Here is a 12,430-nt window from a genome sequence, read left to right on the forward strand (position 1 = left end):
AGGGTTCATGGTTCACAGGACACCCCTTAGACATAGCGACCAGGCCACCTGCCTGTACCACGGTTTCTGTCTTGGTTTACAGCTGTTTAGTAGGTAGCGGGCATGTGTCCTGGAAACACGGCACACAGCCGTGTGCTCTGGGAGTCACACACACACCACGAGCCCTTAAGGAAGAAGCCCAAAGACAACGCAGAGACGGCCTGCAGTGAGGCCCATCCACGGCACACCCCACCTGTCTTCGGATTTGGCCCCACTGACATGCTGAGGGTTATATATATTTCAAGCACCCCTCTGAGAACAGAGAATGGGAGGAAAAAAGAAACGAACAATGGTGAAAATGATAACGCAGCCCACCCTGTCATTGCTTTAAAAAAAAAAAAAGTCATTTTGCTTTTGATTCTGGGAAGCACATGCCTGAGAATATTCCCCAGGCTCCCCACTTGACCCTAATGGGACTGTCCCTTTTATGCCACCAAATGAGCTTCGTGATTAGTCATGCCCGCTTCAGCTGGCAAGTGCCCAAGCAGGGCCTGGGGCTGGTCCGACTGTTTCTTACACCAATTTGAGCTGTCAAATCCACTCATTTTCCTAGGTGAGTGTAGCAGTTCAGTCATTCTCAAAAGAGACATTTCCTAAGGGCCAAGGCTCACATGCTCCCTAGAATCACGTCCAAGCTGAGCTCAGCACAGCTCTGACACACACAGGAACCTCGATTAGTATTTTGGAGAAGCAAATCCAGCTGCCCCACACTTGGACCTTCCCCCCCTGAATGCTTATTCTCAGTCACAAAGGACTGACCTGCCGTGTTTCTCCAGGTTCCTCATTCCCAGGATTTAGATAAGTGTGAGGAATGCTCCATCCCTAGTCATCAACTTTATAATCTGGGGGTTTCCATGTAAATTTGGAGTGTTGTTTTTTTTTTTTTATGGTTCAAACCTCATATTTTACATGCCCCCCTCCTGTTATAGGACTCAGGACATTGGACTGTGACCTATCTACACACTCCCAGTGAAGTGCCACACTAGAAACCCTCTTCTTTACCCTGATATGCCCAGCACCCAGCAGAGCGCTACCATTTGGCTGTCTCACCCTGGGTATCTCACGTGTTTTCAGGCATGATGAGGAAAAAGGAGCAAAGATAAGGAGAAAAAAAGGTATGTGCTAGCTAAATTCACCCCCTTTTATCAGGAAAAAAAAATCTGTCAATTCTAAAATATCCACCCAATAAGCTACCCTTACAGCAGTTTGTTGGCCAAAGCTGAGTCACTTAGCCAACCTCTGAGTAATGGAATCCATGTTGGAAAGGCGGAGATTTTTAACTAGGCACATGGTTGCCCCAAACAAGGTAGGGTCGCTTGATAAGGAGGAAGGACAGAATAGATGTTGGATCATTAGCCACATTGCTTGACATTGATCAAAATTAGAAGACCAGCCTGTTCTTATTCATAAAAATAAATGAAGTTTTAAAAAGAAGAAGAATTTTCCCCAGGCTCCCCACTTGACCACTGTGGCATTTCTATCCACAGGTGGAGACATGACTTAATTTTATTTACATAAGAACCTATGGAGAGACTCTCCTACTCGGAAACTGAGCACTGCCCCTCCTGCTTTGGGTTCCTTCATGAATCACCAGACCACATCTCCTTCCATTTATTTGTCTGTGTTGTGTTGCAAATTAACTTTTAAAAGACATTTTTTTCCCAAAGAAAATTTAAAGAATAGACTCCCCCCAGAGCCACCACCCAGGATGATGAACTATAGCTGCTGTCATCCCAGGAGGGCTTAATGACAGTGTTCGATGTGTGTGTGGACAGCCGAGGCGCCCTTCAAAGTTGTCTCCCTGAATGGGCTTCAAGATGTTTTGACTATTATCTGTTACAAAGAAACTCACTATTAATTGCATATTGTCATAGCACTTAGTCCAACGTAACTGTTAGCCCAACAAAGCATTCTCTCCTCAGGAGAAGGGAATGGGGACCCTGCCTAATCCTTTCCCACTGGGTAAATGGTTTCTCTAAGTCCCTCTCAGCTCCCTGCCTTTAGTTTGCTTGGAGAAAATCAAGGGAAGGCTCCATTCATCTCTGTGCATAACCTCAACTCTCTTCCACCCAGGTGTCGGGACAACTCTCCATCATCCCAGAATCCACCAGGAAAATGCAACTATGGGAGCAGCATCTCTCAACAAAGTTCGTGAAGGAAACCAGGGACACGGGGGCATTAGGGCTGCAAAAGCTTCAAGTAGCTCAGGTGGTGGGGGTGGCTGCTTCCTGGTACCTCTCTCATATTTCTATCCACCCTTCTGTGTGATCTAATGCTGGAGAAAATGTAGGTTAGTAGGAGACTGACGGGTATGGGGGCAAATGTAGGGTGGAAATGTTGAAAATTCTTAGTTGGAAGAATGTTAACTATTATTTAACCCCAAGAAGAGAGCAGCAATATCATTATTGTGCTAGGTTCAGGAACTTCAGTCCACCTTGGACAAGTCCAGAGAGTTGGAACAACTGAACCCATAATCCATTCCCTACATGCTCCCATGGATTGATCTTTTAAAGACACAGATCCAGTCATATCCTGCCCTTCCTTAGCCACCTCCAAAGGCCTCCATTGTCTGCTAGACAAAGCCCATCCCTCTCTGCCTGACATGCAAGTTCTTATAAAGATAGGCCCAGCCTACTCTTCCAACCTTGCCTCCTGCCATGGCTCCCACAGCCACACTAGAACCACAAAAGTCTACTCACCACACCCAAGGTCAGCGCACTTTATACCTTCATACCATGGCACATGCTCTTTCCTTTTTCTAGAATGTCTTCTCCTCCTTCTTGCCAGATAAATTCTTGTTATCCTTTGGGACCCAATTTAAATGTCACCTCCTATGTAATGCTTATCCCAAGCCTTCTGGAAGAATTCATCCTACCTCCTCTGGGCTCTATACACCTGACTCCTACTCCACTGTAGCACTAACCATGTTGCATCATCATGTTTTCATCTCCTCTGCTAAGTTGTAAAATGACCTTCTCAGCAGGAGCTGTGTCCTACTGATTGCTATAGATTCAGCAACCAGTACAGGCAGAAGAAGAAGTAGAGTATGTTGGAGGATAGGAGGAGAAATGGACAGATGGATGGATGGATGGATGGATGGATGGATGGATGGGTGGATGGATGGATAATTTGTATTATATGAGGTATCTTGGGCTGTTTAAGAGGCTCCCACAAGCCTATGAACTATAAGAAATCTGTAAACAAAGAATCATTGAACTGAGACTCAGGTGATCCCAGACCTGGTAGCTTTATAGGTCCCAGTCCCTATCTAATAAATAAGAAAAGCAATTTCTGCTCTAATGTTCTGTAAGTCAGTGATAGTCTAAACCATTGCCATCCAGTTGAATTTTCTGTAGGAATGGAAATGCTCTAAAATTGGTTCTACCCGATAGAGTAACGATTAGTCACATACCACTATTAAGTACTTGAAATGTGATTAGTGCAACTGAGGAACTAAATTTGTAATTTTATTTAATTTTTTAATTAATTTTAATTTTATATTTATGTAGCTACATGCAGCTAGTGGCCACCATATTAGCACAGGTGTAAACGATTATACACAACCCTATATTATATCTCAGTGTACTGCTACTTAATACCATCAAAGGCATTACTATGCAGGCTTGAACTGTACACATTCTTCTTGTTTAGCCCATCACACCTACCTGGCCTGAATTCACTCAGTTAGAATTATAAGAATCAGCCCAGAGTTACCCAGTCAAAGATCAAAACCTACCGATGAATCTGCAAGTATGACATCATATATCTCCAATCCTCTTTTCCTGGTTTTCAAAGTTGTCACCCCACTGAGGGCAGGAATGATGTCATGTTCATCATTTTATCTCTCATAACATCTAGAATCATGCCTGGCATTGAGCAAATGCTCATTAACATTTGCTGAATTAATTTACCAGGATTGTCGATGGGAAAGAGCATTTTACTATAGACTTGAACTCTAATAACTAACAACTTCACTTCCAAAAGCCTAGTAGCCCATCCAAAGTGATCAGTCATAAACCTTCAGTCAATATTCAATAACAAACACGTCTTAAATGCCTGCTATGTGTCTAAACCTAGGCCTTTTGCCATTTACTCAAGACCCAAGATACAGAATACAGAAGACAGAATTCCTCCCTTCAAAGAATTCGGTTTAGTGGTAAACAGAGAAACACACAATCAATTCTAATTCTAGAAGCCACTGACTCCAATTGAAGTGCATGAAAGAAGGCATACAATATCTCTTCATTTTTACAAGTTTAAGAATCTCTGTTCTTACCACAAGAAAAAAAATTGTAACTATGTACAGTGACAGATATTTGCTAGACTGTGGTGATCACTTAACAATGCATACAAATATTGAGTCATTATGTTGTATACTTGAAACTAGTTTAATGTTATATGCCAATTATACCTCAATAAAGAAAAAGATTCTCTGGACTGGACATCATGGTGGACATAGGTTACACCACCCAGATCCTCCATCAGTGCAGGACTTTTTGCCCCAGTACTAAGCACCATTGCAGACAGTCTCCATGTACCAGTCCCTTCTCATAGTCCTCATCAAATGACTGGACAGTGAACAAGTATAGAGGCCCAGCAGCCATCTAGTACCAGTTCTAGATAAGTCTAAGAGCCGTTTAGCTGCAGAGATTACCAAAAGTTCAGCTGTGACTGTGCTAGACCTACATGGAAGCTTGATTTCTCCCTGCATACACATCTTCATTCCACTCCCCTCCCAAGGGCCTTCCTTAATAAACCTCTTGAATGCCAAACTCAACCTCAGAGCCTCCCTTCCAAGGAACCCAAACTACAACAATTAGCAGAACAAGTGGTAAGAGAAAGGAGGGGATTCATTAGGGGCCTGGGTAGTACATCATTTCCATTCTAGCTGGCAAAGAGACCCCATCACTCACTGGTAGAACTGGGAGCACTGCTATCCCCTGGCACAACAGAGCAGTCCAGTCCTGTTATAAAAACAGCTACTGGGGGTGTATTGAGATGAAAACCAGTGGAAGGGGATGCATTAGCTGTTGCAATGTATCAGGCATTTGAGAAATATGGTGGTAATAGTAATTATAAAACCAATGTTGGTGGTGGGGTTATGGACATTGGGAAGGGTATGTGATACAGTGAGTGCTGTGAAGTGTGTAAACCTGGTGATTCACAGACCTGTACCCTTGGGGCTAATAATGCATTATATGTTTATTAAAAACAACAACAACAACAACAATGTTGGCTATCATTAGGCTTCATTGATACCCTGAAAAAATATAAGAAAAAGCTGAGATACCGAAATCTAAGTATGAAAACCAGAAGACCTCCTTGGTAGCATATAAAAAGGACCTCATCTCATGCAGGGCAATAGCAGAAAAGGGTGAAGGCCAGGACCAGAACACAATGGTCAGGATATCTGAGCCCAAACTATAAACTCCCAACCAAGGAAGGTCTGTTCTGTCGAGGTCAGGGCTGTGGTTAGAATAAGATGAAAACCCTGACACAGGTGGGAATGGCTGAGTTATTTCCACTCCCCTCCCCTCACCACAGATTTTGAATCTACGGATTCCCTAAAAATTCTGAGCCTACAGAAGTGTCCCACCCCCTCCTAAGAAGAAACAATCCTCCATCACTGATTGGAGATTATGAACATCTTCACTCCTGCAAAGCCACAAGTGTCCCACTCAAGATCAGCCCCCACTTCCCTTACTGATTACTAATCTAGTAACTAGGCTTAGTTAAGTCATAACATAACTCTACTGAGGACATGCCATGCCTGTTAAGGAAAAAGGAGCTCTACGTGTGTGTGTGTGTGTGTGTGTGTGTGTGTGTGTGTTAAGGAGGCTCCAGGCTAGGCATTGAACCCTAAGTGGGGCTTGAACTCACAACCCTGTGATCAAGGCCTGAGTTGAAATCAAGAGTCAGATGCTCAACTATCTGAGCCACGCAGATGCCCCAAAGGAGCTCTATTTTTAAGGCGCTCCAAGACCTAACTAGCGCACACCAGCAAAAGCTGGGAGAATATTCATGGAACTATATTCTGGAGGTGCTTAATCAAGAAAGTTGGCATATAAGATTGGATAAATAAGAGTTTGTCAATTTGAGATCCTCTCCCAGGATGAAAGATTTAGCATGTTGGCAGGAACCCTGGAAGATGGTGTAAGCTCACTACAAGATGGCTGCTGGAAGAATGCAAAAAACAATGCTCACGTTAAGTGAGGTTGACATGCCAGAACTGCCAAGGCCGGTGGTGGAAGAAGGGAGCAGAAGTCTCAGAAAAGTGGAGATGATAGAATAAATATACTAAGAAAGTCCTGAAAATCTACAAGATGACTCTGAAGACTCTAGTAGGAGTGGCACCAGTATCCCTGAGAAATACAGTGGTAGCTCTCCCCTCTAGGCCCAGGCTAACAGTAGGAAAGGCCATTGTATGACTAGACTCACTGATAATAAAGGGATAAAAGGACACCAAAATAAGAGAGGCAAGTTGGCCCGCACTAACCCTTAGGGTCCAGGTGAATTCAGTTGTCATAATGAGCAGCAGGACAGTAGAGGTGGAGAGAGGGGGCTGCCCTGCAAAGAGTTTCTGCTGATGGTTCATAAAATATGAAGCATCAGGAGCAAAAGAGACGGGCATCCGACAAGAGTACTACTCAACTTGTACCAACTAAAGAGATCACAAGGATGGTTAGGTGACCAGGGTGGTTATTTTCATATCATAATCTCTCGCCTAGTGTTATGACCCAGAACCCAATGACTGAGGAAGAAGCCAGGTCCCCAAGGAAGAGACCCCACAATATCACAGCATACACACTCTTCCACTCCCCGCCCCCCGACCTTTTTCAAAGGGATCTTCTACCACTTGGTTGGTAACTGCTCAGGTTAGAGAAGGAGGCATACCCAAACATTCTGAAGACTGTTCAACATAGGATCCAGGTTGATGATGATACCCAGGGGCCTGTTACAGTAGGGGCCTGTGGAAACGAGGTAACAAATGGAATCTTGGCCAAAGTTCAACTCAAGAGTGGGTCCGCTGAGTCTGCAGACTAATCTGGTGGTCGTTTCTTTGGCTCCCAAATGTGTAATCAGCACAGACATTGTCCGAGGTGAGCACCACCCCTACCCTGCATTTCAAGACTGAGTGGTATGAGCTGTCATAGCGGAGAAACTTCTACCTGCCACCTCCCAGACAAGAAAATAAAAAAAATAAAATCATGCCAAAGGGGATATGCCAAAAAATGGAACCTCTCTTAAAGATTATCTCAAACTATACTGTCTGATTCTTATCCCTAACCACTCGTGGCTACTGAGGACTTAAAATGTTGTTAGTGCAACTGAGAGATGGAATTTTTTATTTTATTTAATTTTAATTAATAGAATTTTAAAACATACTCAAATCAGTTGTTGGGAAATGTTTAAATATGTTTGGAAAAACTTGAGTATATGAGGCTACTTTTTCAACTGTAAATTTTATGAAATCTAAACATAGATCGAGTATTTCTGATGAAGCTTTAACATCTGAATTGGAATGTGCTGTAAATAGAAAATACTCTTAGCACCGAAAAAAGACTGTAAAATATCTCAATAGTATTTTGTTTACTACATATTAAAATATTGTTAATAGATTGAGTTAAATAAAATATATTGCTCAAATTAAACCTCACTGCCTCTTTTTCTTTTTTTTAATGTGGCTCTTAAACATTTTTAAATTACATATGTGGCTCATATCATTTACACAGTGGAAAGCCCTGGTCTAAAGGAAGCCGAGGTTGTGGTTCCAATTATACCTCCATTTGACTCAGCGGTCTGGCTCCTACAAAAACCAGACGGAACCTAGAGGACCACAGACTAGCACGAACTCAACAGGTAGAGACCCCAGATGCAGCCATTGTGTCAGGTGTAATTTCTTTTCTAGAGATTAATGGTGCCTTCCATCCATGTCATGTGGCAATTGATTTGACAAATGTGTTCCTTTCCATCCCTATCAGAAGAGAGGCTTGGAGGCAGTTCCATTCACATGAAGGGGACAATAGTACACATTTCCAACTTGGCTTCAGTGGACTCTGACCTGGGTTCAAATCCCCCATGTTGCCCAACCCCATGCCTTGCAAGAAGGTAACCTCTCCAAGCCTCACATTTTCTCCCCACAGGTAGGGTTGGATTCATTACGTCTACCTCATAGGGTTGCTATGAAGACCAACATGGGCTCATATGCAGAGTGCCTGGCATAGAGTAAGCAATCAGTAAACATAGGTCTCTCTTCCCCCTCAGCAGCCAGAGAGGAGAACCTTGGATGATAAGACACCTAGGGCACCTAAGACTATTACCTCTGTGTTGTGGTACTTACTGGTAGGTTCATGGAAGTCTGTTTGCTTAGCCTACCCACACAGATATATATTTTTAAGTGAATGGGTGTTAAATTTTATGGCTCCCAACACTGGTTCTAACTGAGGCTGCACTAATGGAATTATCTTGGAGAGGTTTGTTTGTTTGTTTAAGATTTTATTTATTTATTTGTCAGAGAGAGAACAAGCAGGGGAGTGACAGGGGAGAGGGAGAAGCAGGCTTCCTGCTGAGCAAGGAACCTGATGCAGGACTTCATCCCAGGACCCTGGGATCATGACCTGAGCCACAGGCAGACATTTAAGCCACTGAGCCTCCCAGGTGCCCCTATCTCAGAGAGTTTTAATTCAGTTAGTGGAAAACTTTTAAATATGTTTGGAACAACTGGTCTGGGTAATATTCATGTGTTTATTCATGTATTTTTTAAGCTCCCCCAAGAGATTCTAATATGCCGCCAGAGTTTAAAGACACTTTTGTATCTTGTCTTCTGTCTTGGATAAGTGATCTCCCCTCCCGGCTGCCTTTCTAAATTGAAACTGAATGCTCATCAGCCATAGGTAAAGATTAATAAGATAATGGCATCTGGTTATGTTTGAGATCCTTGATACGGGAGAGGAGCTCCAAGATATAATTAGGGCCATTGTCATTATTAGTGCCTCAGTTTAAAGGAAGGAATTAGAAGAAGGCAGACCCCTTCTCCTCCTGTTCTGGCTCCCTTACCTACTCCTGGATTTGTCGTTCTGAGGGTGTTGTGATGCCCACAGCCCAAAGAAGGTCCTGAAGCCTACTCCTGTGGGAAGCCAGCCCAGCCTAGGTGTGAGATGGAGTCTGGTGCCGTTTGCCGTAAATGCAGCAACTTCAGTGTCAGTGTATTTGCAACACATTTCAAGATTGGGTCAGGAGGCCAGGAGCCGATGATGGATTTTTTATTTATTTATATATGTATTTTGCTTACTGGTAGATTAGGGACTTGTAGGGTTCTCAGGCAGCCACTGGAAAATCGTCACGTTACAGAGAACAGGCACCCGTGGAAAGGGGAGAAAATAGCTTCTGGATCTGACAGACCGTGTGCTCGGCTCATCCCCTCCAGATCTCCCTGTCCATGGCGGAGTGAGGCACGGATGGGAGGAGGCACAGGTGTTTGCCATCGGCCTCCCCGCCATTGGCAAGGGGCCACCTCTGCACTGAGCAGCAAATCAACTTCCCACTTTATGTTAATTGTTCAGCTGAGTTATCACAACTGCCTGGCACCCCAGATGGGCATGGTCACTCCCCAGGCCTGGAATGACAGAGCACATTCTACCTCTCATTGCCAAGTCCCCCTCACTAAGCCCAAGGAAAGGGTTTGGGAAGGGAGCAAGGTCTTCAAGGGCAAGGTCTACCCTCACACTGTTGGTTTGTGGTTAATATATGTTGCCCCCACTTTGGGGAAATGTTTAAGTCACATCACTTCTAATTTCTATGTTTTCACTGAAAATAGAAAATGCTACCAGTTTTCCCCAGAATCGGAAAATCTTGGCATCGGAAGCAACTGAGAGGTGAACAAGACACACCTCCTGGGAAGTCACCTTGGAGTGCAGGGCAGGATAGCCCTTTGCTTTCTTCTTTTCCTTGGTACTTCTTTTTCCCTCCTTTCTTGTTAACATTTGCAAATACCTTTTTCTCCTCCCCCTCATCCGGCAGCCCCTGCCAGTCCAATCGCTTTAAAACCTTAGAGAGCACCTAAACCCATCGTCCATCCTGCAAAGGCACCTCCTCAAGCCCTGAGATGACAGCACGTGCCCTCTGCTGAAGGGAATCTATAAAGACCACGAGGTTTGGGGTGACCAGAGCTAGACTCCAGATCTAAATCTACCCACTTACAGCTTCAAGCCCTTGGGAAATGATTTAACCTCTCTGCACCTCAATTTTCTCATCTGCAAAGGGAGGTTCATACTGATCTTCAACAAGTTTGGAAAATGAGGACACCTGGGGTGGCTCAGATGGTTAAGCATCTGCCTTCAGCTCAGGTCATGATCCCAGAGTCTTGAGATCAAGCTCTGTGTCGGCCTCCTGCTCAGTGGAGAGTCTGCTTCTCTCTCCCTCTAGCCCCCATCCCCGCTGGTGCTTGCTCTCTCTCTCTCTCTCTCTCTCTCTCTCAAATAAATAAATAAATCTTTTAAAAATTTTAAAAAAGAAAAAGGTTAGGGGCAGCAGCTCTTTCTGCCCATGGGTCCTGTCCCCGCGCTTTAATAAACCACCCCACTTCGCACCAAAGATATCTCAAGAATTCTGTCTCGGTCATCGCTCCGGATTCCACCCCGCTGAACCTCCCTTATATTCTAAAACTTCATCATTTGCTGCCTGAACGTGGTGGCTTTGAGTCTTTACCTCTGAGCTTTGGTGCAAAATTAGTGAGTACTTTCTCTCCTTTTCCTTGACTCTCATTTCAGGGCCCTTCAAGGAGTGCGGTCTTACGGGAACACTTGCATGTCCGTTGCTCAGGCTGTAATCCTCTAGCCCATGGCTGCTCTGTGGGGAGGAGAAAGCCTGCCTTTTGGCTGGAAGTTAGTACCCTGACCGGAACAGTAGTAAGACCTAGAAACTTGATGCCCTCTCTTTATTCCTGTTCTTATACGAAGTTGTCTGTCTTGGGTACAGGACAGCCACCTAAGTCATCAGGACAGTTGCCAATCTTAAAAAAAAAAAGGTTGAGAAAATGAAAAAAAAAAAAAAGTGTGTGCTGAAAACAATACTATATAATCACATTAACGAACCCAAGAAGAAAAAGCCTCCTAAGTAAGATGGAAAAATATCTTGACAAAATTTAACTCCCATTCATTTAAAAAAAAAAAAAAAACAACAGTACGATGACAAAAGAAAACATAGTGAAATATACTGTTTTTTTAAAAAAATGAACATCATTCACGGTAAAACATAGAGGCAAACTAGGAATAGAAGTGGGTTCCTCTAACTGACAAAAAGTATCTGTAAAACATCTATAGAAAACATCATGTTCAAGGATGAAATGGTAAAAACATGCCCATTATTATCAAGGTCATTCAGGTCTGTGTCAGGGGTCTCAGCCAGAGCACTAAGGTAAGAAAAAGAATAAATACCTCAGTGAGAGAGGAAGAAATTGAACTGTCACCATTTGGTTAATATAATTGCCTAACTAAACCCCTCAAAAGATGTTATACACAAACTAAGATTTATTTATTGAAATAATTTATGCATAAAAATTAGTAAAACAAGAAAATTTAACAGTGTTTCTAGACAAACAAATCAAAATGCAAAAATCTTTGTATTTCTTAATACCCAGAAAGGAGAAAAAAATAGTTTGAGTTTTAAATACCATTTAAAATAGAAGCAAATACACAAGGCCCAGCCTAATCCCACCTGCACACCCGGCTTTGCTAACCATGGCCATGAGCTATGTTCGAGTAGGGACAAGAGAGAAACATACTCACCATATCTTGTTTCTGCTACCTGGTTCCGTTAGTCTACCCATTCGGCTCTCTCTGCTCTCAGGCTGACATTATTTGAGCTCAACACAAGACACAAGGTTTGGCCTGGCTAATTGGAGGAGGAAAGGAGGGAGGCAGTCAAGGGGGTTAAGAATAAGAATCAACTGCACCTGGATGGCTCAGTGGGTTTAGCATCTGCCTTTAATTTGGGTCATGACCCCAAAGTGCTGGGATCAGTTCCCACATCAGGCTCCCTGTTTGGTGGGGAGTCTGCTTCCCCCCTCCCCCTCCCCCTTTTCTCTCTCTCTCTCAAATAAATAAAATCTTCAAAAGAAGAAAAAGAAGGAGAAGATGAGGAAGAGGAAGAAGAATCAATCCACAAAGGAAATTAGATGCAGGCTGAAAATTTTTAAAAGAATATGATCAGGACTTCCATATCAGAGAAGCATGGATCCAATTCCCAGGTTTTCCTTTTACCACCTCTGTAACCTTGGGCGATTTCCATAAGACCTCCTCCAACAAGTAACTGAAGCAGGACTTGCTAGGGCTTGACCCAAAGTTCAATAATGTTCAATAAACATTAGCAATGAGGATGGTGCCCCCTATGG

General features: G+C 43.4%; 1 long non-coding RNA gene across 1 annotated transcript in view; it reads right to left on the reverse strand.

Moving 5' to 3' along the window:
• LOC125095834 (uncharacterized) overlaps positions 1–12,096 on the reverse strand; it is a 73,507-nt gene extending 61,411 nt beyond the window's left edge. The window contains exon 1 of the long non-coding RNA XR_007125963.1: positions 11,826–12,096. This is a non-coding gene — a long non-coding RNA (uncharacterized LOC125095834). The remainder of the gene's footprint in view (positions 1–11,825) is intronic.
• Between the last annotated feature and the right edge of the window lie 334 nt (positions 12,097–12,430).

Source organism: Lutra lutra, chromosome 3 (assembly GCF_902655055.1).
Source record: "Lutra lutra chromosome 3, mLutLut1.2, whole genome shotgun sequence".
Classification (NCBI taxonomy): Eukaryota; Metazoa; Chordata; class Mammalia; order Carnivora; family Mustelidae; genus Lutra; species Lutra lutra.